The 27,960-nt window shown below is 42.1% G+C and overlaps 1 protein-coding gene and 1 non-coding gene across 2 annotated transcripts in view; both read left to right on the top strand.

Annotated features, from left to right (window-relative positions):
- LIN52 (lin-52 DREAM MuvB core complex component) overlaps positions 1–27,960 on the top strand; it is a 112,422-nt gene that overhangs the window by 50,083 nt on the left and 34,379 nt on the right. The gene's annotated exons all lie outside the window — the stretch shown is intronic.
- Positions 8,086–8,216, top strand: LOC130042249 (small Cajal body-specific RNA 20). The gene has a single exon (XR_008795187.1). It is a non-coding gene; the product is annotated as a small Cajal body-specific RNA 20 (non-coding RNA).

Genomic DNA, 27,960 nt, shown 5'->3' with positions numbered 1-27,960 from the left:
AGTTCAATTCCTGGTACTCTATATGCTTCCTTAAGCCCTACCAGGAATGATCCCTGAGTGCAGAGCTAGGAGTAAGTTCTGAGCACTGTTGAGTGTGCCACCACCCCCTGATGCCCTCCCCCCCCAAAAAAAATATTAAAAAACTTTTTCAGCAGAAAATTTGAAAATAGGTAGAAGCTGGGAGGGTTGGGGGCAGGCAAAGGTCAGGAATCAGACCCAGAGTGTCCTACATGCAGAATTTACATTCTATCTCTAAGCTTATATCATTGATGCTGAGAAAGTTGTTTCTTGTTTGTTTTGCATTACTGGGGATCAAACCTGTCACTATCACTGTCACTATCCTCCCATTGTTCATCGATTTGCTCGAGCAGGACCAGTAACGTCTCCATTTTGAGACTTGTTGTTACTTTGTTTGGCATATAGAATAAGTCCCGGGGAGCTTGCCATGCTGAATCAAATCTATAAGTTAGCTTCTTCTGCAGTACTAGAAGCTTTCCTTAAATGAAGGGGGAAAAATTTGGTTTATGTTGCTTAATATGATAACAGTCGGGGCCACAGAGATAGTAAGTATAGTGGTTAAGGTGCTTGCCCTGCATACAGCCAAACCTGGTTCAATTCCTCACACCATGTATGGTCATTTGAGTACTTGCCAGAAATGAACCCTTAATGCAGACCCAAAAGCACCTGATCACCAAGTGTGGCCCAGTATCCCCCTTAGACACACGCGCGCGCGCGCACACACACACCCACACACACACACACATCAGTAATATATGCATAATGGTATCAACAGTTTACTCTTATATTTAAAACCAACTCCTTTTAGTACTTTCTCTGTTTCTTACTTGCCCTGCTTCTGGTGACTGGATTCTCAGCCTCTCAACAGGATCAATATTAAGCTGGCCTTCTTTACCTCCTCGATCCATATTAAACCTGTCTTGGAAAGAGTCTGTTTATTGGATAATATAGCTACACCAGGGCTCTATGACAATATCTTTTGCTGCCTCATTAACTCTGGCGCTTTAGAACAAGATAAAAATGCCTTAAAGCCTCTTATCTGATGTCTGGTGTAACCTGCTGAAAGGAGGAGTGCCATTAGTTTATGTTAGAAATCAAATGGCCCTTGCCAGCACAGGAAGTCCTGATTAAACCTGAAGCATCCCGGGGGAACTGTACAGCTGTCAGAGGGGTGGGAGCTGTCCCTCACTGAGACGGAAATCTAGGCCAGAGGTCCCAGGGGGGCGGTGCTTCAAGAACCGGCACGTGGCTGCCCCAGCTGCTCCGCTTTGCCTAATGAATTGTTTTACAAGAGGAGGCTGGGGATTGTCATCACAAGCTGCCTTCCTTGGGGACTGGAGCAGGCCAAGTCATAAGTAATGGTAGTGATGGTAATTGAAATGTGATGGATCTCTTGGGATCCGTAGAGCCCTGGAGCTGGTTGGCACTTGTGGATTGTCTTGTCCTACCAAGGCCCATTTTACAGTGTGCCTTAATTATTCAGTTAGTTACATTCATAATGCTGTTGTATGGATTTGTTTCTCTCCCCGCCACTATAGAAGTTCATTGATGGTAGCATTCGTAAGAACATTATAGTGACGTCAAAATACAAACGGAGCAATTCTGACATTTTTCACGTAAGAAAATGCAACAAGGCCCACCGCACCTTAGTCTCTTGGAGAACCACTGCAAAGATCTCTCAACTTTATGAGGCTTGTAAAGAAAAAAAAAAACTTCAATAAGTGCACAAGCCCTTGATTGAGTTATTAATGATTGCATGGAAGGGTAGAAAGTGAAAAGCAAAAGTCTTACCTACCCAGCTTGCCAGCCTTAACCACTGCTTTCTTTCTCTTTGTTTTTTTTTTGTTTGTTTGTTTGTTTTGGGGACACACCTGGCTGTACTCAGAGCTTACTCCTAGGTCTGTGCTCAAGGGACTATTTGGGGTGCCAAGCATCATACCTGGGTTTCCACATGGAAGACAAGCATTCTATGTTCTGTACTATTTCTCCGACCCCATCACTAAGAATTTCTCTACATTCACCTCCAGACATTTTTTTTTTTTACCTTTTTGGGTCATACCCAGCAATGCACAGGGGTTACTCCTGGCTCATGCACTCAGGAATTACTCCTGGCGGTGCTCGGGGGACCATATGGGATGCTGGGAATTGAACCCGGGTCGGTGGCATACAAGGCAAATGCCCTACCCGCTGTGCTATCACTCCAGCCCCAACTGCCAGGCATTTCTGTGTGTGTGTATACACATACATACATACATTATGCATATAAACATGTATAATCAAGTATATATATATGTTACCACATACAGATGAAACCATGTTATATATATAACTTTATGACTTTATTTTTTGCTCCATAAAATAGCCTGGATATCTTCCCTTAGTCGTGCATACAGATCTATCTCATTTTCCCCATTTACTGCATAGAGTTTTATTGTGTTTTTGCCCGTTCTGGACTTTGGTAGTTGGACTTGGTCCTTTGGAGTGAATATGTATTTCTAACAGTTGGTATAATCACTGATTATACTCAGTGATTTGTCTTTGGTGGCCTAATCTGTGGTTTTACATGAAGGGATTGTCCTCTCTTCAGGAATGTTGTCTTTAGTTCCATCCTGTTTTTAAAGGTGGAATTTTTGGATAGGGTAGTGTGTCTTGTCATAGGCCATCAGCTGGATATTTTACTATCTATGCTTAGTTAAAGGAGAAACACTCTGCCCTAGCTCGGTGGGGAACTAGCCTTCCATGGATGTGATTCTTTGGCATTGACTGGAGGCTTCTTCTAAAGTTGACTGAGTGTTTTCTCCCTTAATTTTCTACTTCAGAAGTTCCAGGAATCAAGTTATGAATGCATTAATGGACTTGGAAAATGATTTGTCAGCAGGTGGAAATGAGGACTTAGGTTTCTTGTGTAACAGCTTGACTAACAAAGCAAGTGTGTGCCTCTGGAGCGCTAGGGGGCTTGCTGGGAGTGGCAGTGTGATGAATGAAGCAAAGCAATTTTCCAAGAGCCTTTTCAGGTCAGTGATGGGAGAAATCAATTGTCTTTTCAGGCAAACAGAAACCCAATTTTAGGTGGACCTGTCTTCAATCGAAGAAACTATTCAAATTGAATGGTAGAAATTGTCATTGTTATCAAAATAGAAATATTTTGTGTATTTTAATGCAGACCCCTTTAAGAGTCATTCTCACAACACCAAAATTCTGATTTGACAACACGTTATTGTAAAGGTGTCAAATTAATAAATCGTAGAAATGACCAACTAATTTTGTTTCAGATTTCTTACGTGAGTTTTTCCTCTCCTTAAATGCTAGTGATTTGAATTGATACACATTGCCTAACTTGATAATCAGAGACTTGGGCCAGGGATGTGACTCAATAGTTAAAGCACTATTAGTTAAATAGTAAATATTAGTTTAATATTAAATAGTTAAAGCATGCATAAGGCCCTGAGTTCAATATCCAGCGCAGTAAAAATGGTAGTAGTAATAGTAATGATGATGATGATGTTGATACTAATATTCTATTGTTAATAGCAATTACTGTTAATAGCAATTACTGTTTATACTTAATTTACATTTTGTCCAAACTTCAATAGGTTCTTGGGAGACGTAGCTATACAGAGATTTCTGAGGCTCTTGTAGGCTGTTGATCCTCATGAATTGTTGAGAATGGTAGCCACCAGCTACAATGTAGGTCTTTAAAGTTAAAATTAATTATTCAACTGCTTGTTATACACTCACTTATACAATTACTTGAACACTTGTTACACTAGCAAGTGTTCTATAGCCACATGAAGCGCATGTCAACCATATTGGGCAACACAGAGAGAAATTTCCACTGGGCACTACCCTAAACTCACTTAAATCACTTAATCACTTAACTTCCCGTTAGTCGTCGATTTGCTCGAGCAGGCGCCAGTAACGTCTCCATTTGTCCCTGTCGCGTGCTAGTGTAGCCCAATGGCATCTGATCGCTCTGGGAACATGAAGAGCCTCAAACCGATCGTTCATGGTCTTGATGAAGAAGTCTGACCATCTGGTAGGTGGGCGGCCACGCGGTCTTTTGACATCCCGTGGAATCCAGTCGGTAACAGCTCTAGTCCAGCGGTCGTCTTTAAATCTCATTACGTGACCAGCCCATCTGATTTTTGACACCTTGGCAAACGAGACAGCGTCCCTGATACTTGATCGTCGACGGATGTCGGAACTCTGGATTCTTTCTCTCATTTGAGTGAAACGTGAAATTCCAAGCATAGCTCTTTCAATTCCTCTTTGGGAGACCCGAATAGCATTCTCATCCGGTTTACGTAGGGTACCCTAAACTAGCAGCAAAATATGGCCACAGCCGATTTTGTGTCCCCTCTGTGCTTTGGCTTTTACACTTTTTAAAGAAATTATAAAAGTAAAATAAAACATGGGGACTGGGGCAATAGTACAGCAGATAGGTGCATGCGGCATATGCTGACCACCTGGGTTCAATCCCTAGCACTCTGCATGGTCCCCTGAGCACTGCAAGGTGTGATCCCTGAGCCCAGAGCCAGGAGTCAGCTCTGAACATAGCCGGGTTGCACCAAGAAAGAAATCAACAAAAATAAAATAAAACAAGAATGGGAAGCAGATTAAATGTGTCCTGAAAAAAGCCTAACTTATTTATTACCTGGCCCTGTACAGGAAAAGTTTGCAGACCCCTGGCCCTGTGTCTACTTGGTCCTCAGAGATTTCTGCTTTCTGATAGTTTAGTTAGGCCTTTCCCTAAGCCATCAAGAGTTGTGAATCTATTAGTCAGATTTGGAAGCAAAGCTTTCTTGCAATCAGGGGATAAATTTAGAGTTTATACAAATTTGTTTCCTGGAGCAGCACAGGTACTTTGAAATAGACAGGATTCCTAATTGTAAAAATTACCCACTTGCTACAGCTTTATGAATAATAGCTAGTAGTGTTAATAGAACACCATTCTGATTTTGTACACTATTTTGTGTCTCTGCTCATCTCTGAAAGAAAGATTCAATACATTGCAGCAAACACTTGCTCTTTCAACAAAGACTCCACCACACAAAACTTTAACTATTTAAATTATTGGGTTTTTTTTTTTTTGTGGTACTGTGTAGGCCTTGTTGGTTTCCACATATTTTAGGAGTGCAGGTTCACATGTCTTAAAGTGTATTACCCCCCATTCTCTGTTTATTTTAATCTGCAGATTATTTCAGTCAGTTTCTCCTAGGAAGAATAAAATAAAACTATCCTACTGGAATTCTCAGAGTCTGAAAGATAACCTTTCCTAGTCAATTGTAGCTCTAGCAGTTTTTAATTAAATATAAAGCTTATGAAGACTGCCTATAAAATGAACGTCTGGTACTTCTCTGGTATCTTAGAGTTAGTTTGTGCTTCCAAGGTAAGACTTTGACATTCGTGAGGAACTTTGTGAATACTAAAGTTTCTGATGACTCATATTTCTTCATTTTTACCCCAGAGTGCAAATGCTATGGTTCAAAAATTCAGCGCCCTTGAACTTTGGATGCAAATTATTTCATAATTGGAAGTAACTAGTAAAGTTGGACATAATTGGAAATAAAATAATGCCCTCAGATATTATTCTACAACATATTGGAATATTAGTAGATGGACTAATTTGAAATATATTCAGATATCTAGACTCAAAATAGTGATGATGTATTTGGGGGGCAGGGATGGGGATCACAGTATTCAGGGGCTACTTCCGAGTTGGTGCTCTGATTCACTCCCAGCCATAACCTGGGACCACATAGCACCAAAGGATTGAACCTGGGGCTTCAGTGTGCAAAAACATGCTCTAGCACATTGAGCTGTCTTTTTTTTTTTTCTTTTTGGGTCACACCTGGCGATGCACAGGGGTTACTCCTGGCTCTGCACTCACGAGTTACTCCTGGCGGTGCTCAGAGGACCGTATGGGATGCTGGGAATCAAACCCAGGTCGGCTGCATGCAAGGCAAACACCCTACCCACTGTGCTATCTCTCCAGCCCCTGAGCTGTCTTCTTGATAGAGTGATGTCAAGTTTTTATAGACTTCGTTTAGGGAGACCCTGAATCATACTGAACCACAGGAAAAGTTGCATTTCAATGTTAGCCTTGAAGAAAGAGGCAAGTGGTACAACAGATAAGGAAGCTATGAAACAGAATTTTGAGAGAAGCAATAGTTTTCTTCTAGAGAAATATGGAAGTTGTGTTTTGCTTTTATTTTTATGCACAAAATTAGTACAACTTTTTTTTTCACTCCACCCCACCTCCCACTCCCCAAATCTCTTACAACTTTAATGACTTAACCCTATTGGTTTTAACTGGTTATGGTGGAAATTAGCAGTTTCTCATCAGAACTTTCACAAAGTTATGATGGGCCAAAAAACCACTGATTCTTTTTTTTCAGTGTCATCCTCTTAGTTTACCATCCGCCCCCCCAACCATTGTACTGCTTTTTTAGGTCTTTTATAACACTTTTATGTATTCCCTCCAAACCTTTGTCACTCTTATACCTAACCAGTATTAATGGTACTCTTCCCTGTGAAAATAATCTCCTTAAAACCATATTGCTCCTCTCTTCTATAAGACATGCCAATAATTAGCTATTGTTCTGGGTCATCAGGTTTCTAGTTAGAGATTCCATAATATTTCTTAGTTAATTTTTTGGCCACATTTAGGGGGTGCTTGGGGCCACTCTTGGTTCAGTTCTCTGGAGCCTGTGCAGTCCCTAGGATTAAACCCAGAGTTCCCCCATGCAAAACATATGCTCCTACCTTATACTATCTCCCTGGAACCTCCATAATATTTCTTATGCAATCGAGGATGTTCCAAACTTGGCTGTTACTGAGTTTGAGATTTTTGTCCATGGTATTTTATGATGCTAGTAAAAAAGTTTTGTTTGGTTGGGTTTTTTTGTTTTGTTTTGGGGCTAAAACTGGCAGTGCTCAGAGATCTCTCCTGGCAGGGTCAGGATTTTATATGGGGTGCTGGGAACCGAAAACAGGCAAGCACCCTACCTGCTGTACTATCTCTTGAGCCCCAATGCTGCTGAATGTTTTTGTAAAAAAAAAAAAAAAAAAAAAAAACCTGGTGCTCTTGCTAAAACACTCCTACACACTGCTGGATGTGTAATAGAGCTACTTATGAGAGCCAGCTCTGAGAAAAACGTTTCATTCTTTATTCCAATTGCTTAAGGGAAATTCCTCTCCAATTCTCGTGTGATATTTTCAGTATGTTGGAGGATCCTGTTAGGGACTGTCCCAGACACACTGGATCCAGGTGGGAGGTGGACAAGTAGGCTGACTGAATAACTGGTTCCCTCAGTATAGCAGAACTACAATGTATATAACACTTTTATGTATTCATTGTAACACTGATGTATCGTTACCGACTTGGGTCTAGTATTAGAGATCTGCAAGCATTTGGTGCACTAAGAGGTTCGAAGAATTGCTCTGGGATTGTGTCAGTCCATCTTTCAAAGATGGATAGTTCTCTTCTTATTTTTCTTTGGGGTCTCCAATGTTATGCAAAAATGAGTAGTGCTGATCTCTTAATTGTTTGGGGCAAGCTGGATCTGGAGCAGTGATGGGCTTTTGGTTTTTCTAAGTTGATGTTGCAAATAGAGGACAGGCTACCAGTTCCCTCCAGGAGATCTTTCTCATGAAAGAGAGAACTTTTTTACTAGCATCATAAAATGCCATGGACAAAGTATAGCAGAACTACAAATAAAGTCCTGTTAGGTTGACTTTCGGGCTTTTATTAATTGCTGAAATCCCACAATTAAAAAATTGAATTAAAAAATTGAATTCAGGGTCAGAAAGATAATTCACTAGGCTGAGTGCATGCTTTGTGTGCTTATAAGAGGCCCAGTCCAGTCTCCAGCACTGTGTGGTCTCCCAGGCTCTGCCCTGAGAGACTCTGAGTTCAGAGCTGGGAATAGTAGCCCCTCAGCACTGCCAGTTGTGATCCCCAAACCAAAATGGGTTAAAAGCACCTTGAACCCAGATGCTAATTAGCAATCATGTTGCTTAGAAGGGCTTGTTTTGTTCCATAAGTAGAAAGGAATTCAGCTCTTGGGCCTCTCTCCCATGGCGCTGTGGAGGCAGCTTTTCTCCTCAGCCAAGGCTAGAGGCCTAGACCAGACCAAGAGGTTCATTGTCGGGGCTGCCGTGAGTTGGGCAGCCTTGTTTTCCTGCCTCTGACATTTGCAGTGGTCTGTGACTCTTGAGTGGCAGCACTGAGCATGGGGGCCTTTGGCTTTCCCTGGATCCTGCTACACTCTGGTTGCCTTCCCAAAGCTATGCCTGTGAGTAGGTCCCTTTATCCCACAAACACCTGAACACTGTCTGGGGCTCTGCTGTTTGAATCTGGTACTGCAGCAGTTCCTGGCCACACCACCGCCAGGTGTGTGTAAGCACAACAAAACAGGGTGCGACCTCCAGTAAGCTCTGCAACCAAAATTACCTGCAAGTGCCAGTCAGGGACTTTGGTTCCCGGAGAGCATGTGTCTGTGTGTTTGTGCCACAGCCACCTCTGGTGAGCGCAACCATAGCTTGTGTGCTTCAAGTAAGAATGGGAGCCCCAGCATGAGCAGTCTTCAGTGAGTACCATGGCCAGCTCTGTGAGCGCTTCAGTATGATATATGACCCCTGGTGAACACGATGGCTAGAAAAACTGTAAAACCCTCAGCCAGACTGTGCGGCAACAGCAGCAGCATCGATATCGCAGAGGGGAACAGCATGGGGAATTAGAGAACTGCAAAATGGAATCATGATATGATGTAGCAGTTCTGCTTCAATTCCCAAAATAATCAAGAGCGGGGATTTGAAGAGGTATTTTTACACTCACATTCTTAACAGCATCATTTGCAATTACTGAAAAAGAAACAATACAAATCTCAGTGGATAAGTAAACTATACATGCAGTGGACTGCTACTCAGTTTTAAAGAGAAAGGAAACTTTGACATCTGGTACAACTTGGGTGAGCTTAGAGGTTTACTAAGTGGAACAAGCCAGTCACAAAAAGTCAAATACGGGACTGGAAAGATAGTACAGAGATTAAGACACTTATCTTGCAACGCTGCTGTCACTATTATGATCTTTGGCACCTCACGTGATTTCCCAAGCACTGTCAGGAATCACTCCTGAGCACAGAACAGAAATAGCCCCAGAGCACCTCCAGATATGGCCCAACCCTAACTCCTCTCCCCCTCCCCCCCCACACACAAAAGAGAAATACTGTATAATTTCACTTATGTTGCATGTATTCTAATTCATAGAGACAAAAAGCAAAATTGTGTTACAAGGCACTAAGGAAAGAAGAATAGGAAGTTGTTCTTTAATGGGCAGAGCATTTCATTTTATTTTATTTTATTTTATGGTTTTGGGGCCCACCTGGCAGTGCTTAGGGCTTATTCCTGGCTCTTTGCTCAGAAATTACTCCTACTGGGCTTAGGGCACTATGTGGAGTCCTGGGGATTGAACATGGGTTGGCCTCATGCATGATAAATGCCCTCTACCTGCTGTACTATTTCTCTAGCCCAGAGCGTTTTATGTTTGCTAAGTAAAAAGACCTGAATATTTGTTGCGCAATAATATGAATATACTTAACCTTTGAACTATGCACTTAAAAATAATGGAACCTTTGAACTATGCACTTAAAAATAATGGTTTCAGTTGGGGTTGGAGAGACAGAACAGCGGGGATGGTTCCTTGTGCAACCTCAATCCATGAGCATAGGTGTGATCCAAAAATGTCAACAACAACAACAAAAAAATTGTAAGGAGTTAAAGCATTTGTGTTTGGTCCCAAACGAGTCTATAGCCTTCTGAGCACTGCCAAGAGTGAGTAAGCCAAAAGTAAGCTTGAGCACCACTAAGTGTGATCCAAAAATATAAAAAGGGGGATGGTGTAGTGAATTTTATAATATGTGAGTTATATTTTAATTTTTAAAATAATTAAGGTAAAGGTAAAGGCCCTCCCGTTGATCGTCGATTTGCTCGAGCGGGCCCAGTAACGTCTCCATTGGAGACTTTGTTGTTACTGTGTCTGGCATATCGAATACTCTCGGTAGCTTGCCGGGCTCTCCGAGAGGGGTGGAGGAATCGAACTCGGGTCGGCCATGTTGGCCGCGTGCAAGGCAGACGCCCTACCCGCTGTGCTATAGGCAGGGCTGGGGAGATAGCTCAGTGAGCTGGAGCACATGCTTTGAATGGAGGCGGCACAGGTTTGATCCCAGACTTCACAGCCCCCTCTCTCCCCCAGCACATAGCTGGGAGCACCTCTGAGGGCTGCTGGTTCTGGCCTCAAAACCAAAATAAGAAGAAAAGGGAAAAAGAAATGAAATCAGCCTAGGAAGTTGAAAAAGTATCAGTGAAGTCCATATTAAGGCAGCTTTTAACTGAATGCCCTTACTCACATACACTGATTTAATTTTTTTACTTCTTTCCATTTATAATTGGGTCCCTTCTGCCTCTTTTTTTCCTTTTCCTTTTTCTCAAAGTAAATGTGAAATCACTTCCTGATCATCCCTTGACCTTATCAAGAATACACATCCATTTCTTAAGATTTGGATATTATAATAAACAATTATTTATAACCTGTTAGACCAAGTGGTGTGCTAGGCCCTTGATATAAAAAATGCATATATGTTTGAGGTACTTATTAATCTGAATATTGGCAGCTCTGAAAAAGCAAATGTATAGCAAGATTACAATGCATAAAAGCATGTACCAAGTGCCACTTGAGCACCTCAGTCATTCAGAAATAAAAGATGAAAGTAACCCTAAGGTGGCTGGGTAGAGTCTTTGAAGTTATGTCACTGGCAAATGGTTCCCCAGTAAGATTCCATGTAGCACTGTAGCAGTGTCCTCCCATTGTTCATTGATTTGCTCGAGCGGGCACCAGAAACGTCTCCGTTGTGAGACTTGTTACTATTTTTTGGCATATCGAATATGACACGGGAGCTTGCCAGGCTCTCTAAGAGGGGCAAAGGAATCGAACCCGGCTCGGCCACATGCAAGGCAAACGCCCTACCCGCTGTACTATCACTCCAGCCCAGCATTCTATATAATGTGTAACATTCCACCAGCAGGTACTATTTAATTAGTCTCCATATTTTGTGTTTCCTTATGTCCTTGTCCCTGCTATCTGCCCAGTTTGCTTGTAGTATGTCTGTTAATCCCCAGAGGGATCAGGACCAGTATTTAAATAGCTGGGAAGTCAGAGTAAACATACATGGTAATTTGGCCACTGATCACAAAGCAGTTCTTTAGTTTTACCCTTTAAGTCTTTAAGTGGCAACAAAGAGTAGGAAAGCCCCATCAAGCATCTCTGGACACGAAGGGATTTGACCTGTACCCTGACAATGATTTTGATTATTTCTGCTTTCAATACAGAATGAATTTACTACCATTAGACTCCCAAAGACCCTTAATTAATATGTGTGTGTGAGTGTGTATCGATCTCTTGTATCTAGTCTTATATATGATAAATGTTAGCCTCCATCTGACATGCAGTGTGATTTCTGAATTTTCATTAGACATTGTTGAGACATTGAAGCAGTTAGTTACTATTGCATCTAATTCTTACTTAAATAAACAAATAACAGCCCTTTAAAAAGATTAGCCTGAACAGGCTTACCATTCACAACAATTCTGTTGTATATCAGTCCTGGCTTGGCAGACTTTGACCCAGGGCTATGCAGTGTTTTATTACTCTGAGCTACATAAGGACACGTACAGCACTGCTTCTGTAGCAGATATTTTTATAACTCTACAAAATGATTAGACTGACATAGAGCAATTCTCTAAATTCATAGGTATTAAAATATTCTGGCAGCTGTCTCCTTTTTGCCTTTAACTTGAGACATCATGATGAGATAAGACTGCATCAAGCCTTATCTGTACATGAATGAACTTAGGCATAGTATTTTCATGTTATTGACAAGGGTTTTTGTCACTGTAAATAGGAGAAATCTTCAAGGAGGAATTTCCATTATAGCAATTCCAACTCAATTCCAGTAATATTCCTGTTTTTCAGAGACCTTTTTACTTCAAAAAATTCTGTTGTAATCATATGAGGAAGTCTTGATATCAAAACGTCTCTAAATTCTAACTGAAACAACTAAGCTATGCTCAGTCTCATCTAGGAACTTTATCCAGGAGTTTTAATTATTGATTGCAGTTAAGAGAACAGTTAGGAGAACCTGGATTGGAGAAACCTGGTAAGGTTGTAAAGAGAGGTGAACAGGCTGGCATGCATGCTTTGCATGTAGAGACTCAGGTTTGATCCCCCAGCATCACATACTCCCCTGAGCACCACTGGTATGACCCAAACACCTTCTGATAAATTAGCTTTACGATATGCTGACAAGGGCTGGAGACTTCGAGTGACCCCTGGATCATAATCCTTCAGAGAGACCAAGTGTGGGGGAAGGTTATGATCTCAGCAATTCTCTGACCTTGTTTCCATTAAGAACTTTCTACCGTCTTCCAAGAGTCTTGTGTTCTTTTAACTGAGAAGCATAATGAAAAAGTTAGTCCTTTGCTAAGAAATGCTGAATGCAGATGTCAAATAATTGTTAATAAAACTTTTGGGGGGATCCATATCCAACAGTGTTCAGGGCTTACTCCTAGCTCTGTGCTCAGGAATCACTCTTAGTAATAGATATGGACAATATGGGGTGCTGGGAATTGAGCCTGGATTGGCTGTGTATAAGGCAAGTGCCTTACCCCATACTATCATTCCAGCCCTGAGTAAAACAATTTTGGAAAAGAACTAGATACTGCCTAGTAAGACTGATCATACATATACCACATTACCCCATCATTCTAGTTTCAGATACATACATCACAGGTAGAAATGTGGAAAACTTGCATATCAGAAGATATCTACAAGGGCTAGAGATAGTAGGGTAGGTAGGGCACGTGGCTGACAGTGTTCGATCTCCGGCATCCCATGTGGTCTCCTGAGCACCATTGAGCATTGTAAGGTGTGGTCCATACACAAATAGAAAGATGCATATAGAAATTTTCAACACTGCATTATGTATAATAGATCCAATGTAAGAGTCCAGGAGAATGTGTATCTAAATTATATGTTCATATATCAGAACCTTGTGTATAGCTGTGACAATGAACCACTATAGTTGCATGCCACAATATAAATAAGTCTCGGAAAATAATCTTGAGTGAGTGAAAAGACCTAGAATAGAATATACAATTTCACTTTAAAGTTGAAAAACAAAATTAATCTATGTTTGTTTTAGTCAAAATAATGGTTGCATCGAGGATATGGTGATGGATTGGAGGGACAGGGAAAGGGTGGGTTCTGGGGTTTTGATAATGGTTCTCAGAATATAAATTTTTTTTTTTTATGTAGGAGTACTGCTATTTATTCAGCCACTGATTAGCTGATTGAACTGGGCATGAACTCCACCTTACTTTTTTTTTCATAATTTTATTTTTCTTCTTAATATTTATTTATTGAATACTGTGGGAAGTTACTAAGCTTTCAGGTTTAAGTCTCAGTCATACAATGATCAAACACCTCTCCCTTCACCAGTACTCATTTTTCACCACCAAAACCCCCAATATACCCCCCACCCCTTCCAATGCCTGTGAAGCAGATGATTTCCACTTAACTTCTCTACATTGATTACATTCATTATTTCGACAAAAGATGCACCATTATTCTTTAGAATTCACTAACAATCAGAATTACTGAAAAGGCATTGTGAAATACTTTGTTTTCTATAGCTGGCTATGAGAATCATATAATGTCACGTGGCCGACATTATATTTGGATTTGGATTTATGCAAAGAGCCAAATAATTACGAGATTGGTTTCTGTGCGTCCAGTGTTATGGCTGTGCCGAAGAGCCGCTCATGGGGGGCAACTTGTGACCTCGGTAAGGCATGAAGGACGAGCCAGTACCGCCCCCCTTCCCATGAGACTGCAGTTGCCCTGTCACTGCCGCTTCATACCTGGCTTTCCAATAAGCTCTGAGGTGGCGGCCACATTGCTGCCAGGGAGAAAAAAGGTGGAAGGGAGCAACACCCTTTCCCTTCCAGAGAGGCATGGCGCAGTAGTTTAACGCATGGTCCATTCACTTTTCTGCTGTAAGCTGCTGGGCTCTGGATTAAGTCCTTTTGCCTCTGGAGCCATGGCCGTGCCAGAGAGGCACTCATGGGGGGCAACTCGTGACCTCAGTAGGGCATGAAGGACAAGCCGGTACTGCCCCCCGTTCCCATGAGACTGTAACTGCCCCGTCACCTCCAGCTCATACCTGGCTTTCCAAAAAGCTCTCAGGTGGTGGCCACCTTGTATGTGGTCCAGATGCATTTCTGCCGAAAGCCAGGGTTTCAAGATTTGTTTCTGAGTCTCTGGGATCATGGCCGTAAATCAGCTTGATCAGGAGCCAGAGAGGCTGTTTGTAGGCGGCGACTCGGGGTCTTGCTGGGATGGGGAGGAAAGGGCCAGTTCCACCCCCATCTGGTGAGACCCCGTGTGTCTTGTCACTGCAGGCCCAAAGCGGACTGTCCATTGGCCTCTGGAGGATGGTGGTCACAGGGCCGCCAAGGGGAACAGGCCAAGGCATGAAACCAATTCCTACCTGGAGAGGCCCAGCGCCAGTAACCTACTGCAGGAACAGGACGCATTTCTGCCAAAAGCCTTTGGGTTCGAGATTCGTTTCTGAGTCTCTGGGATCATGGCCGTTAAGCAGTTTGATCAGGAACCAGAGAAGCCATGCCTCCAATTATGTAGCTGAGCCCGAGGTGGTTTGTGGGTGTGTCTCCCACTTATCTAACTTTTGGCCATTTACTTTCTTGGTAAACTTTGCCCCAAGTTTTTAGGGTCTGGCCAAAAGCACAGCAGCAATTTTGGGGTATCTGAAAATCTGACGGTGCCATCAGGCTGCTGATGCACTCGCCTCACAGGTACAGATTGACCTGCTGGCAGCACCATACCCCTACTGAATATAAAATTTTTTCATGAGGCCAGAGTGTTCAGCTGGCTAAGCACATGCTTTGCATTCAATCCCCTGTACTGCATGTTTCTCCCAACACCACCAGAAAAGACCCCTCAACAGTGACATAGGAGTAGCCACTGAGCACCACTGGGTATGTCTCCAAGACCCACAGTTTGTTACCAGAAAGTCATTAAATGAGAGGGAATAGAGAATGAATAGTAATGAATGTGATTCAGTAGATGGCAGTATTCCCTTTGACGTTATTCGCTGAAATGTGGGTATACTGTTTTTTTTTTAATAGTGTTACAGGGTCATCTATATATTGAGACAAAAAGAGCAGAAAAAAACATTAAATTTTTTTTCAAAATACTTTTGTCCATTGTTTCATATACTACTGTCTTATGAACAGTAGAGATTGTTTTTATTTGGGCCAGGGAAATGGCTTAAGGGGCTGGAGTAGGTCCTTATGGGAGTTTGGGAGTTCTTCCCTGGCACTGCATGGTCTCTGCTGGGTCTCTCCCCAGAGTAGACAGGAAAGCCCCCATGCTCTGCTAGGTGTGACTAGAAAAACAAAAAACAAAAAAAAATTGAGAGACCACAAATCTAAAATTCACATGAATCTCTGATAGTTTGTGGGGGACATTAGCTCAATGTACTATCAAGGGCCAGGAGAAAACTGTGGACCACTGGTTAACAGGATAAAATAGTCATGAAGAATTTAGAGTTTGTCTTTCTCCCCTTTCCACCTTATTTTAGTGATATGTTTCTGATAATGACTAACTTGCTTTGGACAAAGATGTGAGTGAAAGTAAACTTGAGGTTTACTTGGTCATTGTTTTTGTTGATAATTTCAATACTATTTGAATAGTCTGATCATACTGAAATTTTTTCAGAAGTGCAGTGCTTGATGAAAATATCAGGATTTAAAGAATCTGATGATAAATAGTAGTTTTGATTGTAAAGAATTTGATGTGATGTGAGTAATGTGAGAAACAGAGTTTTTAGTCAAAGAACAAGTCAGACTTGTCATGTTGAATTGACTGGTAAGCAGTTGGAGTCTGAACACATTCAAATCCTGAGTTTGCTTGTTTTTAAGTATTGATTGTGGACGAACCACTTAACTGGCCTAACTTTTCTTTATCTCATCTATGATTTGTAGATGATGAATTGCTGCTTTGCCCTCCATGTCATTTGTTGTATATCAGAAGGGTACTTTAAGACTGCTGTCATAATGGTGGTTAATTCTACAGGTGGGCTCTCCTTTGTCTTTGTGCCTGCTATTCAATTAATTTTTTTTTTTTTTTTTTGCTTTTTGGGTCACACCCGGTGATGCTCTTTGGGTCACACCCGGCGATGCTCAGGGGTTACTCCTGGCTCATGCACTCAGGAATTACTCCTGGCGGTGTTCGGGGGACCATATGGGATAGCTGGAAATCGAACCTGGGTTGACCGCGTACAAGGCAGATGCCCTACCCGCTATGCTTTCATTCCAGCCCCTCAATTAACTTTTGGTTCTTCAAGTTTCCTCTGTGTAGTCAGTGAGTACCTATAGAGAAACAGTCAACAGCTAGCATGATGAGTACCCATTAACAGGAAACGTGCTCAGTGTAAGTTCTTTAAGTAGTTTCCAAACTTCACAACTTCCTTATATGAGTAAGTTGGACCATTGACCCTATTTTAGAGTTTCCAAAGTTCTGAACTAGCCCAAGAACCAAGAATCAAATCTCAGCCTTCTGGCTCCACAGCAATTGCTTTTAGTAGACTTTGCTTGAAATGATGAACTTTATTTTTACTTTCCAGTTAGTATTCTAGAACCCAGGCTCTTATATCATTCATTTTGTTGTTGTTGTTGTTGTTGCTGCTGTTTTTTTTGGGACAAGAGTTCAAGGGCTACTCACAGGAGAGTGCTCAGGGGTCACACCCTGCAATGCTCTAGCGACTATGTAGTGTTTTATAGTGCCGTGGATTGAACCTAGGGCTCCCACATGTTGTACATGCACCTGAGTTCTTTCGGCTGCCTGGTCCTCACAGTACTGTTTTGAATGGAGATCATATCCTGTGGTGCTAGTGGAGAGCCCCAGGGCACTGTGGTACTTTTGGGTTTGGAGGCAATAAAACCCAGACCCTTGGGGCTGGAGCTATAGCACAGCGGGTAGGGTGTTTGCCTAGCACATGGCCGATCCAGGTTCAATTCCCAGCATCCCATATGGTCCCCTGAGCACTGGCAGGAGTAATTCCTGAGTGCATGAGCCGGAGTAACCCCTGTGCGTCGCCGGGTGTGACCCAAAAAGAGGCGGTGGGATTCAGACCCTCAAACTCTTAGGATATATGCTGTGTACCCATCCCTGTACTGTGTGTGTGTGTGTGTATGTGTGTGTGTGTATGTGTATGTGTGTTTTGAGGGCCATACCTGGGTATGCTCAGGGATTATCCCTGGCTCTGTACTCAGGAGTTGCTCCTGTTGGTACTCAGGGGACCATATGAGATGCCAGGTTTCTCTTGGCCCTGTACAAGGCAAGTATACTATACTGCTGTACTATCACTCCGGCCCAGTGTTTTATAGGGAATTTCCCCCCCCCCCTTTTTTTTTTGTCCATTACACTCATTAATATGCCTGAAGATAATATTTTCTGGAGAATAAGTTATAAACTGATAAATAAATATATTTTTGCTATTTCTTTCAAAGAAAAGTGAATATAGAAAAGTTGGTTTTGTTGTTGATTTTTGCTTTGGGGGCCACACGTGGCCGTGCTCAGTGCTGCAGAGTACTCCTGACTCTGCACTTAGGACTTACTCTTAGCAGTGCACGGGGGACCATATGAGATGCTGGGGATCAAGCCTGGGTCAGTTACATACAAGGAAAGCACCCTACCCAATGTACTGTTGCTCTGGTCACTAGGTAAAAAAAATTTTTTGTGACTGTGCTACCTTCTTTTTTTTTTTCTTTGGAGTCACACCCAGCAATGCACAGGGGTTACTCCTAGCTCTGCATTCAGAAATCACACCTAGCAGTGCTTGGAGGGACTATATGGGATGCTGGGAATCGAACCCGGGTCGGCCGCATGCAAGGCAAACACCCTACCCGCTATGCTATCACTCCAGCCCCAAACTGTGCTACCTTCTAATGTTCCAAAGGTTTTTTTTTTTTTTTCATTTGTGCTGGGGGTCGGGGTGCAGTTTGGGCCATACCCGGCTGTGCTTTGGGCTTATTCCTGGATATTTGTTCAAGGACCACACCTGGAGGGGGGGCAAAGCAGCATCCCGCCCCAGCCCCCCTCCCCAATCAAAATTTTCAAAGCATACATTTATCCTCTTTAAAAAATGAAAATTAGTTATTTATGTTTTGACCCTCTGAATTAATTTCTAAATTCACTTTCTACTTTTTTAACAATTCATTTTAAAATAGCTTTAGATATTTTTAGGAAGACTGTGAAGGAGAGTTTACATAGAACCCATATTAAGCTTCCCCTATCATCATCATTATGGAACATTTTTTACGTTTACTATAATTAGTGAATTTTACTTTTTTTCCCATTCCTTATTTAGATTTCCTTAGTTTTTCTTCTTAATAAGCTTTTTCTTTGTCATGTGGGTGAGATACTCTCTGTAGCTTGCCGGGCTCTCAGAGGGGCGGAGGAATCGAACCCTAGCAAGCTACCCGTGACATATTCAGTATGCCAAAAACAGTAACAAGTCTCACAACAAACGTTACTGGTGCCCACTCGAGCAAATCGTTGAACAACGGGAGGACAGTGCTACAATGCTGTGCTTTTTCTATTCCCAGGTCCTGTGCATGATACTAAAGCTGTAATTAGTAATTATATCTTTATATCTCCAGCTGTGGCTTTCCTTTTTAGAGCTGTCTGGGGTGTTTGACCACATCTTGTGTTTTGCAGGGCTTACACCTGGCTCTGTGCTGGGGGAATCCAGCCTGGTAGGAGCTAAGGAACCATATGCTGTGTCAGGGATCGAACCCAGGTCAGCTGAGTGCAAGGCAAGCACTTTACCCACTGTACATAACTCTCCAGCCTACATAACTTTCCTGTTTGATGACCTTGACAGCTTCAAGAAGTACTGGCTGATGTAGAACAGCCCTCAGTCGGGCTTTGACATTTTTCTTATGACAATAGTTTGCCTTACACTGCACGCAATAAGTTATGTGCAGGAATAGGGGTTATTCTTAATCAGTGAGAATGATTTGCAGAAGGTAGGTTCAGATTCAAAAATAATTTTGACTGACTGGGTAATTCACACAAAAGTAAGCATTAACAGCATTGAAACATTGACTCCATACTTGACATTTTTTATTTGTCACCAATTTCAGAGGAAACCCAGTCCTATTTTTTGCTGAAAACAAGAGTCTTGGTTATGATCTATCTGCTCGTGTCTCTAAAACAGTTTCTTTTCTAATTGCACCTATTGGGGCAGTTAGTGTGGGTTTTAATGTTACTCCTAAGTGCTTTATTTAATCTGTATTGGCCATTTAATTAGTAACAGGCAATTTGGGGTAAATTGTTAATTGATTAGAATCGTGGAAATTATATGCAAAGCTCTTTCATCACTGCAGTTTAGAACAGACCAGGATTAAAACACGGTCTGGTTTAGATATTATCCCAAGATGAATGCCTGAAAAAGAATTATTTTAGTAATTTGGGTTTGTATTCCAGCCCGGTGTTGGTTTTAACTCAGTTAAGAGTGATTGTCTTTTAACTCACTGAGTTCCTCAGTTCTACTCCATTAAGGGCCACTTTTCTGCCAATCAAAAAGCAGCATCCCTGAGATTGATCTTTGTTACAGTGGCTAGTAATGGCTGCCTAGTGACAACATTTCAGACTCTTTCATGTAAACAGAAAGCAATCAAATACGTACTAATCCAAGGATTATGTGCATCCAAATCCGGAGGCCCGGCTGAGACTCTGCAGTGTCTGTCTGGCCCCGTGCCTGCTGGTGGCAGACAGCGCCTGTCCTTCCCGGAAAGCTTGCTCATCGCCGCCGCTGCCTTTCGATTGCAGCAGGCGAAGACCAGAACACCCCAGCAGCTCCCGAATGGAATGCAAAAAGACACTTACATTTCCATAAATAAATTAGGAATTCAGTGGTTTCTTCGGGCTAATCAGGGCAGGCTGATAAACCTTGCTAGCTGTTTAATAAATGAATTGTGACTGATTACCTATTAATATGGACGCCTCAGGAATTCAGCCCGGGGGAAGCAGAGCAGTGAAATAGAGAGGGGCATGGCCCCTTGGGAAATCAGGGCTTCATGTTTGCAGCTTAAATATCTCTGTGAAGTATCAATAAGGAGGTAATTGAATTTTGAACACAAACATGAGCGCTGGATGGATGAAAGGGGGAGGGGGGAACCTGATCATCTCTTCTCTGCCCCTTCATTCTCCCCTCCCCTTTTCCTTAGAGACCACTCTAGTAAAGATAGATGCTAAATCCATTAAATAAAGATTAGACTCTGTCGTAGTAGAAAATGGCAGCTTAGCTAGATCCCCCGGCAAATTGGAGCCTTTTGCAATACCGAAAATTAAAATATACATTTTTAACAAGCGTGCGCTCTTCCCCGCAATAGTGTCGGCACGCTTGTGGGGTTTGCCCTTCCTTCAGATTGGCTTTTGTTTGGGCAGATCACTTTCTCTTGTATTCATGCCAATCTTTTCTGTATTCCTGGAGCAGAAGGAAGCTGGGTTTATTTATTTATTTTTAAAGCTTCTGTTGAGACCGCTCCTCTCGATCCTGCTTGCTTGTAATCAGAGGAGTGGGAAGGAGATTAGTGTCCCATGAATTGACGGTAGATAAATGTTCCCTCCTCTTAACTGGTGGGTCCAGAAGAGCCCAATCACTTGTATTTCAGGGATGATTGGAGATTGTACAGCCGAGCAAGAAAAGGGCTTACAGACAGAAATAAACATTGATGTTTTAGGTGCAATTTTACTTGGCTTTATTTCCTCTGTATCAGCTTATTGATTTGCTTTGTCCTTCTACTTTAAGGCAGATAAACTCATATTAATGCAGAAAAAGAATTGGCATCATTTGATTACAGCTCCTAATACCCCCTGTTGAGCAGTAACAAAAAAGCAACATCAGGCCTTGAATGCTTTTGTTATTGTTCAGTATCCATTGTTGACTTTTTGTAGGTATGGCCCTTGTTTACTTGTCAGCCTGCAGTTTAGATGACCTTTCCTAAAGCTTCCATCAGTCTTTCTGATACCCAAGTTTAATTGAGCATCTGGTAGGTGTGGAGTACTGTAAATTGCCATGTCCAGCGGTGAAATAGACTATCTTCTGCTACACATACTTAAAACACATACTGAAAAAGTGAATCATGTCAAACTTCTACAGGTAAAAGTTATTTGGCTCCTTAGGTTCTTATCCAAAAAAAAAAAAAATCCGATTCCTCAGACCTTCACAAAATAATCTGCTTAAAATTATGTTTTCCTCCCCGTTCTCTCTCACTTTAGTTCCTGACATTTTGCTGGGACCATGGAAGTGAACATTTCAGGGTCCTCCATTATTCCTGGTGGTTAGATTTCAGCTGTTAAATTGGACTAAAATTTTGAACTGAAATTGATTTATCTCTTTTAAGACAAGATTATTTTGGTGACCCTCTTTCTGAAAGTTTTCTAGTAATTTTAACATAACCTTCATTCAGTAAAATATTTCTTGTCAGCCTTTGTGGATGTATAACACAGTACTCTTAAATTATCTGCATTGGAAGAGACCTTTGCAGACCGAAGCACAAGCTTTTCATGCCGGTGTCCCAGGCTTGCTCCTCAGCACCACATGGTCCTCCAAGCACAGAGCCAAGAGAAGCCCCTGAGCATCTCCAGACATGGCCAAAGACAAAGCAACACAATTATCTGCATTGTAGTATTGATATTAGGCAGCTAATAATTTAAACTTGTGTATGTGTGTGATTAATGATCATATCTTGCTTAGGAAGATTCTGTATCTGTGGTGCAGAGTATCACAATCTCTTGAAATTATAAACAAAATGTCACGTGCATGCATATTCATATTTGTTTTTCTATTTTTCCTGCAGAGAATCTATATGGCTTCCATTACATTTTTTGAAAGGTTTCTTTTCAAGTTTTTTGTTTGTGTGTGTGTTTCATTTGGGGGCCGTATCTGGTGCTGCTCAGGGCTTACTCCTAGCTCTGTGCTTAGCTATCACTCCTAGCGGTGCTGGGGAAACATATGGGATGCCAGGGCTTGAACCTGGGTCAGCCACATGAAAGGCAAGTATCCTACCACTGCATTACCTCTCTGGGTATTAGTTTGTTGTTGCAGGGGGTACACCTGGCAGTGCTCAGGACTTACTCCTGGGTCTATATGCTTAGGGATCACTCCTATTGGTGCATGGAGGAACCATGTGCAGTGCCAGGAATTCTAACTAGGTGGGCTGTATGCATGGCAAGCACCTTAGCCCTTGTATTCTCTCTGGACCTAATGGCTTATCTTATGGGTTGATTGTGTCTCCCTAAAAAATATAGAGTCAAACCTACATTCATCAGAATATGACCTTTTTATGAGATAGGGTCTTTAAAGAGATAATCAAGTAAAAATGAGTTCAATATGTTAGGCCCTAATCCAGTCAGATTAGTGTCCTTATAGAAGGGGAAAATTGGGACAGATATGCATAGAGAAAAAATTGCTATCTACTGATTACAGAGAAAGGATGTGGAACAGATTCTTCCCTTAGGGCCTTTAGAAAGAAACCTCTTGCCAAATCTTGATCTCAGATCTCCTGCCTCCAGAAACATGAAAGGATACTTTTCTGTTTTTGAAACTATTCAGTCTGTAGTAGTTTGTTATGTCAGCCAGAGCAGACAAATACTCTCTACTAGTTAGAATGCTTTTGTCTGCAAATTACTGAACTAAAATTACAGGGAGTTAAGATGGCTTAAAGGATAAAGATGTTCCATATAATGATAAGGCCAGAGGTATTTCATTTTCAGGATAGGTTAATTCAGCAGCTCAACATTATCATCAGAGATTTCTGTTAGTTCCAAGTTCCATCTTTCTGCTGTGCCACCTGCAGAGTGTTGGATTGGCTTCCATCCTTTTTGCAATACTACCATTTTTGCATCTTTTGTAGAGAATAGGATCATGAGATAGAAAAAATAGTTCTCAGGGCTGGAGCAATAGTACAGTGGGGAGGGCTTTTTTGCCTCGCACAGGGCTAACACATGTTCAATCCCCGACATCCCATATGGGCCTCCGAGCACCGCCAGGAGTAATTCCTGAGTGCAGAGCTAGGAATAACCCCTGAGTATCACTGGGTAGACCCAAGAAAGAAAGAAAATAATAATAATTAGATCTCCCCTTCTTCACCCTTCTCTCTCTCTCTTTCTCTCTCACCTCTCTCTCTCTCACACACACACACACACACACACACAGACACATGCGCGCGCGTGCGCGCACACACACACACACACACACACACAGAGTTTCTTATCAGTGAGACTCACCCCAGAAGCTCCAAAATAAACTTCCATTCTTACTTGCCATTGAATGTTGGCCTAAACCCAGATCTTGTTGGACTTTAGAACCCTGTCATTGATTTAGGTTAGTATTTCCCAAAGTGATACTACCTTTAGGGGCTGCTAGACCCATCCATGGGGGGTAGTCGTAGCCTTGATGAAACTGGGGGCCATTTTCTAATTGTTTGAGTAAACAGGATAGATTTCAGGACCAAAGAGAGCTCAAAGGGCGGAGAGTATGCTTTATATGTGATAGACCAAGGTTTGATCCTCAGCAACATAAGTCTCCTGAGCCCCGTAGAAAGGACCTCAGGTAGTAGACTTGGTAAGTAGCCCCCAAGCACCTCTTTTCAAAGGAGTGCTAAATAATTTTTTTTCTGCAAAGGGGGTGCTAAATGAAATAAGTATGACAACCTCTGCGATAAATGTACGTGACTGACATTCTGGGAAGGAGCCTGGTCTAGAACTCAGGCCGTGCAATTGCTAAGCTCCTAAATTGCTGAATGTGGCCCCAGTGCTCCAACCATGGTGGCTGGGTAAGTCTTTGATTCTAGTCTGAGTCCCGCATAACACTCGTGAACTACTTAATTCAATTCTGTAGACCAGTGCTTGCCTTCTCTTTACCCAAAGAACTACTGGAAAGAAGCACAAAGCACAGTGTATCTGTATGGGTACAAGTGGGCGCAAGGGAAAGCTTAAACTAGGCCCTTTCCTAGCAAAATTGTGACTTGCTAGTATATATAGGGTCCTAAATTTCTCAAGACCAGACTTTGTGTTCCTGTTGACAGAATAAAGTTAATTTGGGAAGAAATCTTAAACTCCTCTGTGTCTCATAGAAAGAAATTACCATTGACTACTCATCCCCTTGAAAAGGAAGGAATATCCACTCTGGAATTAGAGCAAACTCCAGGTTTAACTGAAATTTCAATTCCTTTGAAGGCCATGTCTGACCCCTCGACTAATTTAGTACTCCCTTTACTCCATGCCCATGGTATATGCTCTACCAGCACGGGCTACTACTTCCACCCTATTTCCATATTGCAGTTACTTTATCCAGCATCTGCTTTGGTCTCCTTTCACACATACAGTGCTAGGGAAGTCCAGGAGAGGAGGGAAGGGACTAGGTAGTGTTGGGTTTTTTCGTTTTGTTTTGTTTTGTTTTTTGTGTTCGTCAACATGCTCGAGATTTTTTAAAAATTTTTATTAGTGAAACACCATGAGGTACAGTTGTAGGCTTACAAATTTTTGTGCTTCGGTTTCAGTTATACAATGATCCAGTACCCATCCCTCCACCAGTGCCCATTCTCCATCATTTACTTTTTTTTTTTTTAATTTTTGTTAGTGAAGCAAGTGTTGGGAGGATCCTCCCAGAATTGGAGAAGCATGCTGAAAGTAGACTATAGACCAAACATGATTGCCACTCAATGCCTCTTTTGCAAACTACTACTGGTAGTGTTGGGTTTTAGGTAGGTATTGTCTTTATTGTGGTAAAGTGAGATCTTTATCTGCCCCCGCCCCGCCCCCCCCCCAAATTGATTTGACTGCCTGTGTCACTCTTGCTTCTGTTTGTCTCTATCTCTGTGTATCTGCAAATGTACTAATCCACATGAAAAAGAAATTCTGTCATTAACTCAAGCTGCTGGTTATATAGCTATGTAAAGGATTATGTATAGAAGCCATCAGTTTTCTCTCAAGAATTTTTAATCTTGGGGCACATATGCTGCCTGAGCTCATGTGCTGCTTGTGCCCATATGGCCAAGCACATGTGGGCTGAGTACATGTGTCACCCACATCTCCCCTCTTGAGATGTGTACTTTCACGCATTTGTGTCAAATGCTAGGATGTGTTTAGGGGCTCTCTCCACCCTTGGAGAATCCCATGTTCTCTCTTGAGTACGTTATTCTCTCACTTTCTCCCCCTCCACATCCTAAAAATCCTCCAAATAAAAATCTGTTCTACTTCAAAAAAAAAAAATTTTTTTTAATCTTGGGGCTGAAGAGATAGCACAGCATTTGCCTTGCATGCACCCAACCCAGATTCGGTCCCCAGCATCCCATATGGTCTGCCAAGCACCACCAGGAGTAATTCCTGAGTGCAGAGCCAAGATCACCCCTGAGAACCACCAAGTGTGGCCCCAAAACACAAAACAACACCCAAAAAGGATTTACTCGGGGCTGGAGAGATAGCACAGCGGGTAGGGCTTTTGCCTTGCACGCGGCCGACCCGGGTTCGACTCCCAGCGTCCCATATGGTCCCCTGAGCACTTCCTGGAGTAACTCCTCAGTGCAGAGCCAGGAGTAACCCCTGTGCATCGCCAGGTGTGACCCAAAAAGCCAAAAAAAAAAAATGGGATTTACTCTTAGAGACTCCTGAGGGGGCTGTTCTTGGGTCTTGATAACAGATTTTGCTTTTTTCCCTATCCAGTTTATGTTACCCCATATCCAATTGAGATCATAAGGTTGAATTCCCTTTTTATATTAATTATTTGTTGTAATTGGAAAGATTTTACTTTTTGAAAAGATCATTTTTTCTTTTTAAGATCTTTTATAGTTTAGACCATACTGGTTTTCACAAATCCCTTCTACTAAATGTCTTCTAAACATTAATTAACTTACTCTTTACTTTTCCAAAAACTAATGGAAATACTGGATTATAACCAATCTAATACTGTCCGGACAGTCTACCAGACACTTTCCTCTGTGATTTAAGGCAGTTTATAATCACTCCTTTCGGTCTTGAGGCTAGTTTTCAATTCATGAGACTCATATATCCTGACTAGGTTTAATTAATTTTGCAAGGAAGATGCCAGGAGAAGCAGTATTAAATGCTTTCTTATAATCAGGTTCTTTCATCTATTGGGTTCTTGTCAGCCACTAATCTTGCTATTTTATCACAAGAAAACCCAAAAGTTTCTCTGGCATACTTCTTCACTGCTTAATACTTTTAGTTTGGGTTCCCTTTTATTTATGATCGCCTTATTTAGAAATGCTGGGGAGATTATGTATGATATGAATTTCCAGAATTTGAATTTTGACATTAGGGCTTGGGTCTCAGCTTTACTTGGTATCACCTATGTTCTGTTTATTGAGATGATTTTGTCTCCCAGAATTCAATCAGGAATAATTTGAACAGGGAAAGGTTCAAATAAAGAATTTTTAACTAGGGTTGACAAGCTGACTCAGTGGACTGAATGCATGTTTTGTGTGCAGGAAAAATAGGTTTGATTCCCAGTACCACATGATCCACAAGTATCCTCAGGGAGTGACCCCTGAATGGGACCTAGCATAGCCCCAAGTCCCTGCCAGGTAAAACCCGAAAACAAAACAAACTAGAATCAAGAAGGTTAAAAGGTAGTTAACTTTTTTTCTTTTTTGGGTCACACCCTGCGATGCTCAGGGGTTACTCCTTGCTTTTGCACTCAGGAATTACCCCTGGTGGTACTCAGGGGACCATATGGGGTGCTGGGAATCAAACCTGGGTCGGCCACGTGCAAGGCAAGTGCCCTACCCGCTGTGCTATCACTCCAGCCCCATAAAAGGTAGTTAACTTTTAATCTTGTTTAAAAGGGGGTTTTAAAAAGCCCTTAAGCTACTTCCTGTTTGAAGGAACTTGAAAGTTAGAGGAAGCCCCCCTGCAGACTGAGGCTTAGCCCTCTGAAGGAAGGGGGTCACCGTAGGAACAAGTTGTCTGCAGCCAGTGGTTCTCTGCTGGTGAGTTGCAGGAATAGCCGCCCCCCCAGGTGGGGGTGAGGAATCTTAGCAGGAAGGGACCCACCACCACCATCACCACGGTTATCTAGGCAAAGTTGGTGGGATCCTTCCCCCCCCCCCGCCCCCGCAAGCTACTTGTTGCTGCACAGAAAAACCACACCTGTCAGAAGGAAGAAGCAAAGTCCCTTCTCTGTGCTGCCACCTTTCATCCTCCCTGACACCTTACCTGTCGGCAAGCTTGCCAAGCAGGCAGAGAGGAAGCGTGACTATGGTCCATAGTCACAAAGCTGAGCAGAGAAAGTGGAGTTAAGAACACAGATGAGGGCTGAGCGATAGTACAGCGAGTAGGGCGTTTGCCTTGCACGCGGGCAACCCGAATTCAATCGCAAACATCCCATGTGGTCCCCCGAGCACCACCAGCAATAATTCCTGAGTGCAGAGCCAGGAGTAACCCCTGAGCATCCCTGGGTGTGACCCAAAAAGAAAAAACAAAAAAAAAAGAACTCAGATAAATGAATTACCAGCACCGGTGAGCAAAAGCTTCAAGTAAGAGTTACACAGTAAAATCTTACACAGGAAATCATTTGTTTTCTAATAGACAGTTATTTCTCTTAAAACCAGCCCCCTTGAAACTTCTGCAATTCACTCGGTAGGAGTCAGCACCTAGACCAGGACATCTAAATTTGTATTTAATTTAGCTGTAGATGGTCCCCTCAAATTCTCTTGATTCTTTTCCTAAAAGACTTTAATAAATAATATTTAATTTAAAAATCTCAACAGAAT

The sequence above is a fragment of the Sorex fumeus genome, unplaced genomic scaffold (genome assembly GCF_029834395.1).
Source record: "Sorex fumeus unplaced genomic scaffold, SorFum_2.1 ptg000098l, whole genome shotgun sequence".
Lineage (NCBI taxonomy): Eukaryota > Metazoa > Chordata > Mammalia > Eulipotyphla > Soricidae > Sorex > Sorex fumeus.
Note: the sequence above shows the minus strand (reverse complement) of the source record. Positions and strands in the feature narration are given on the sequence as shown.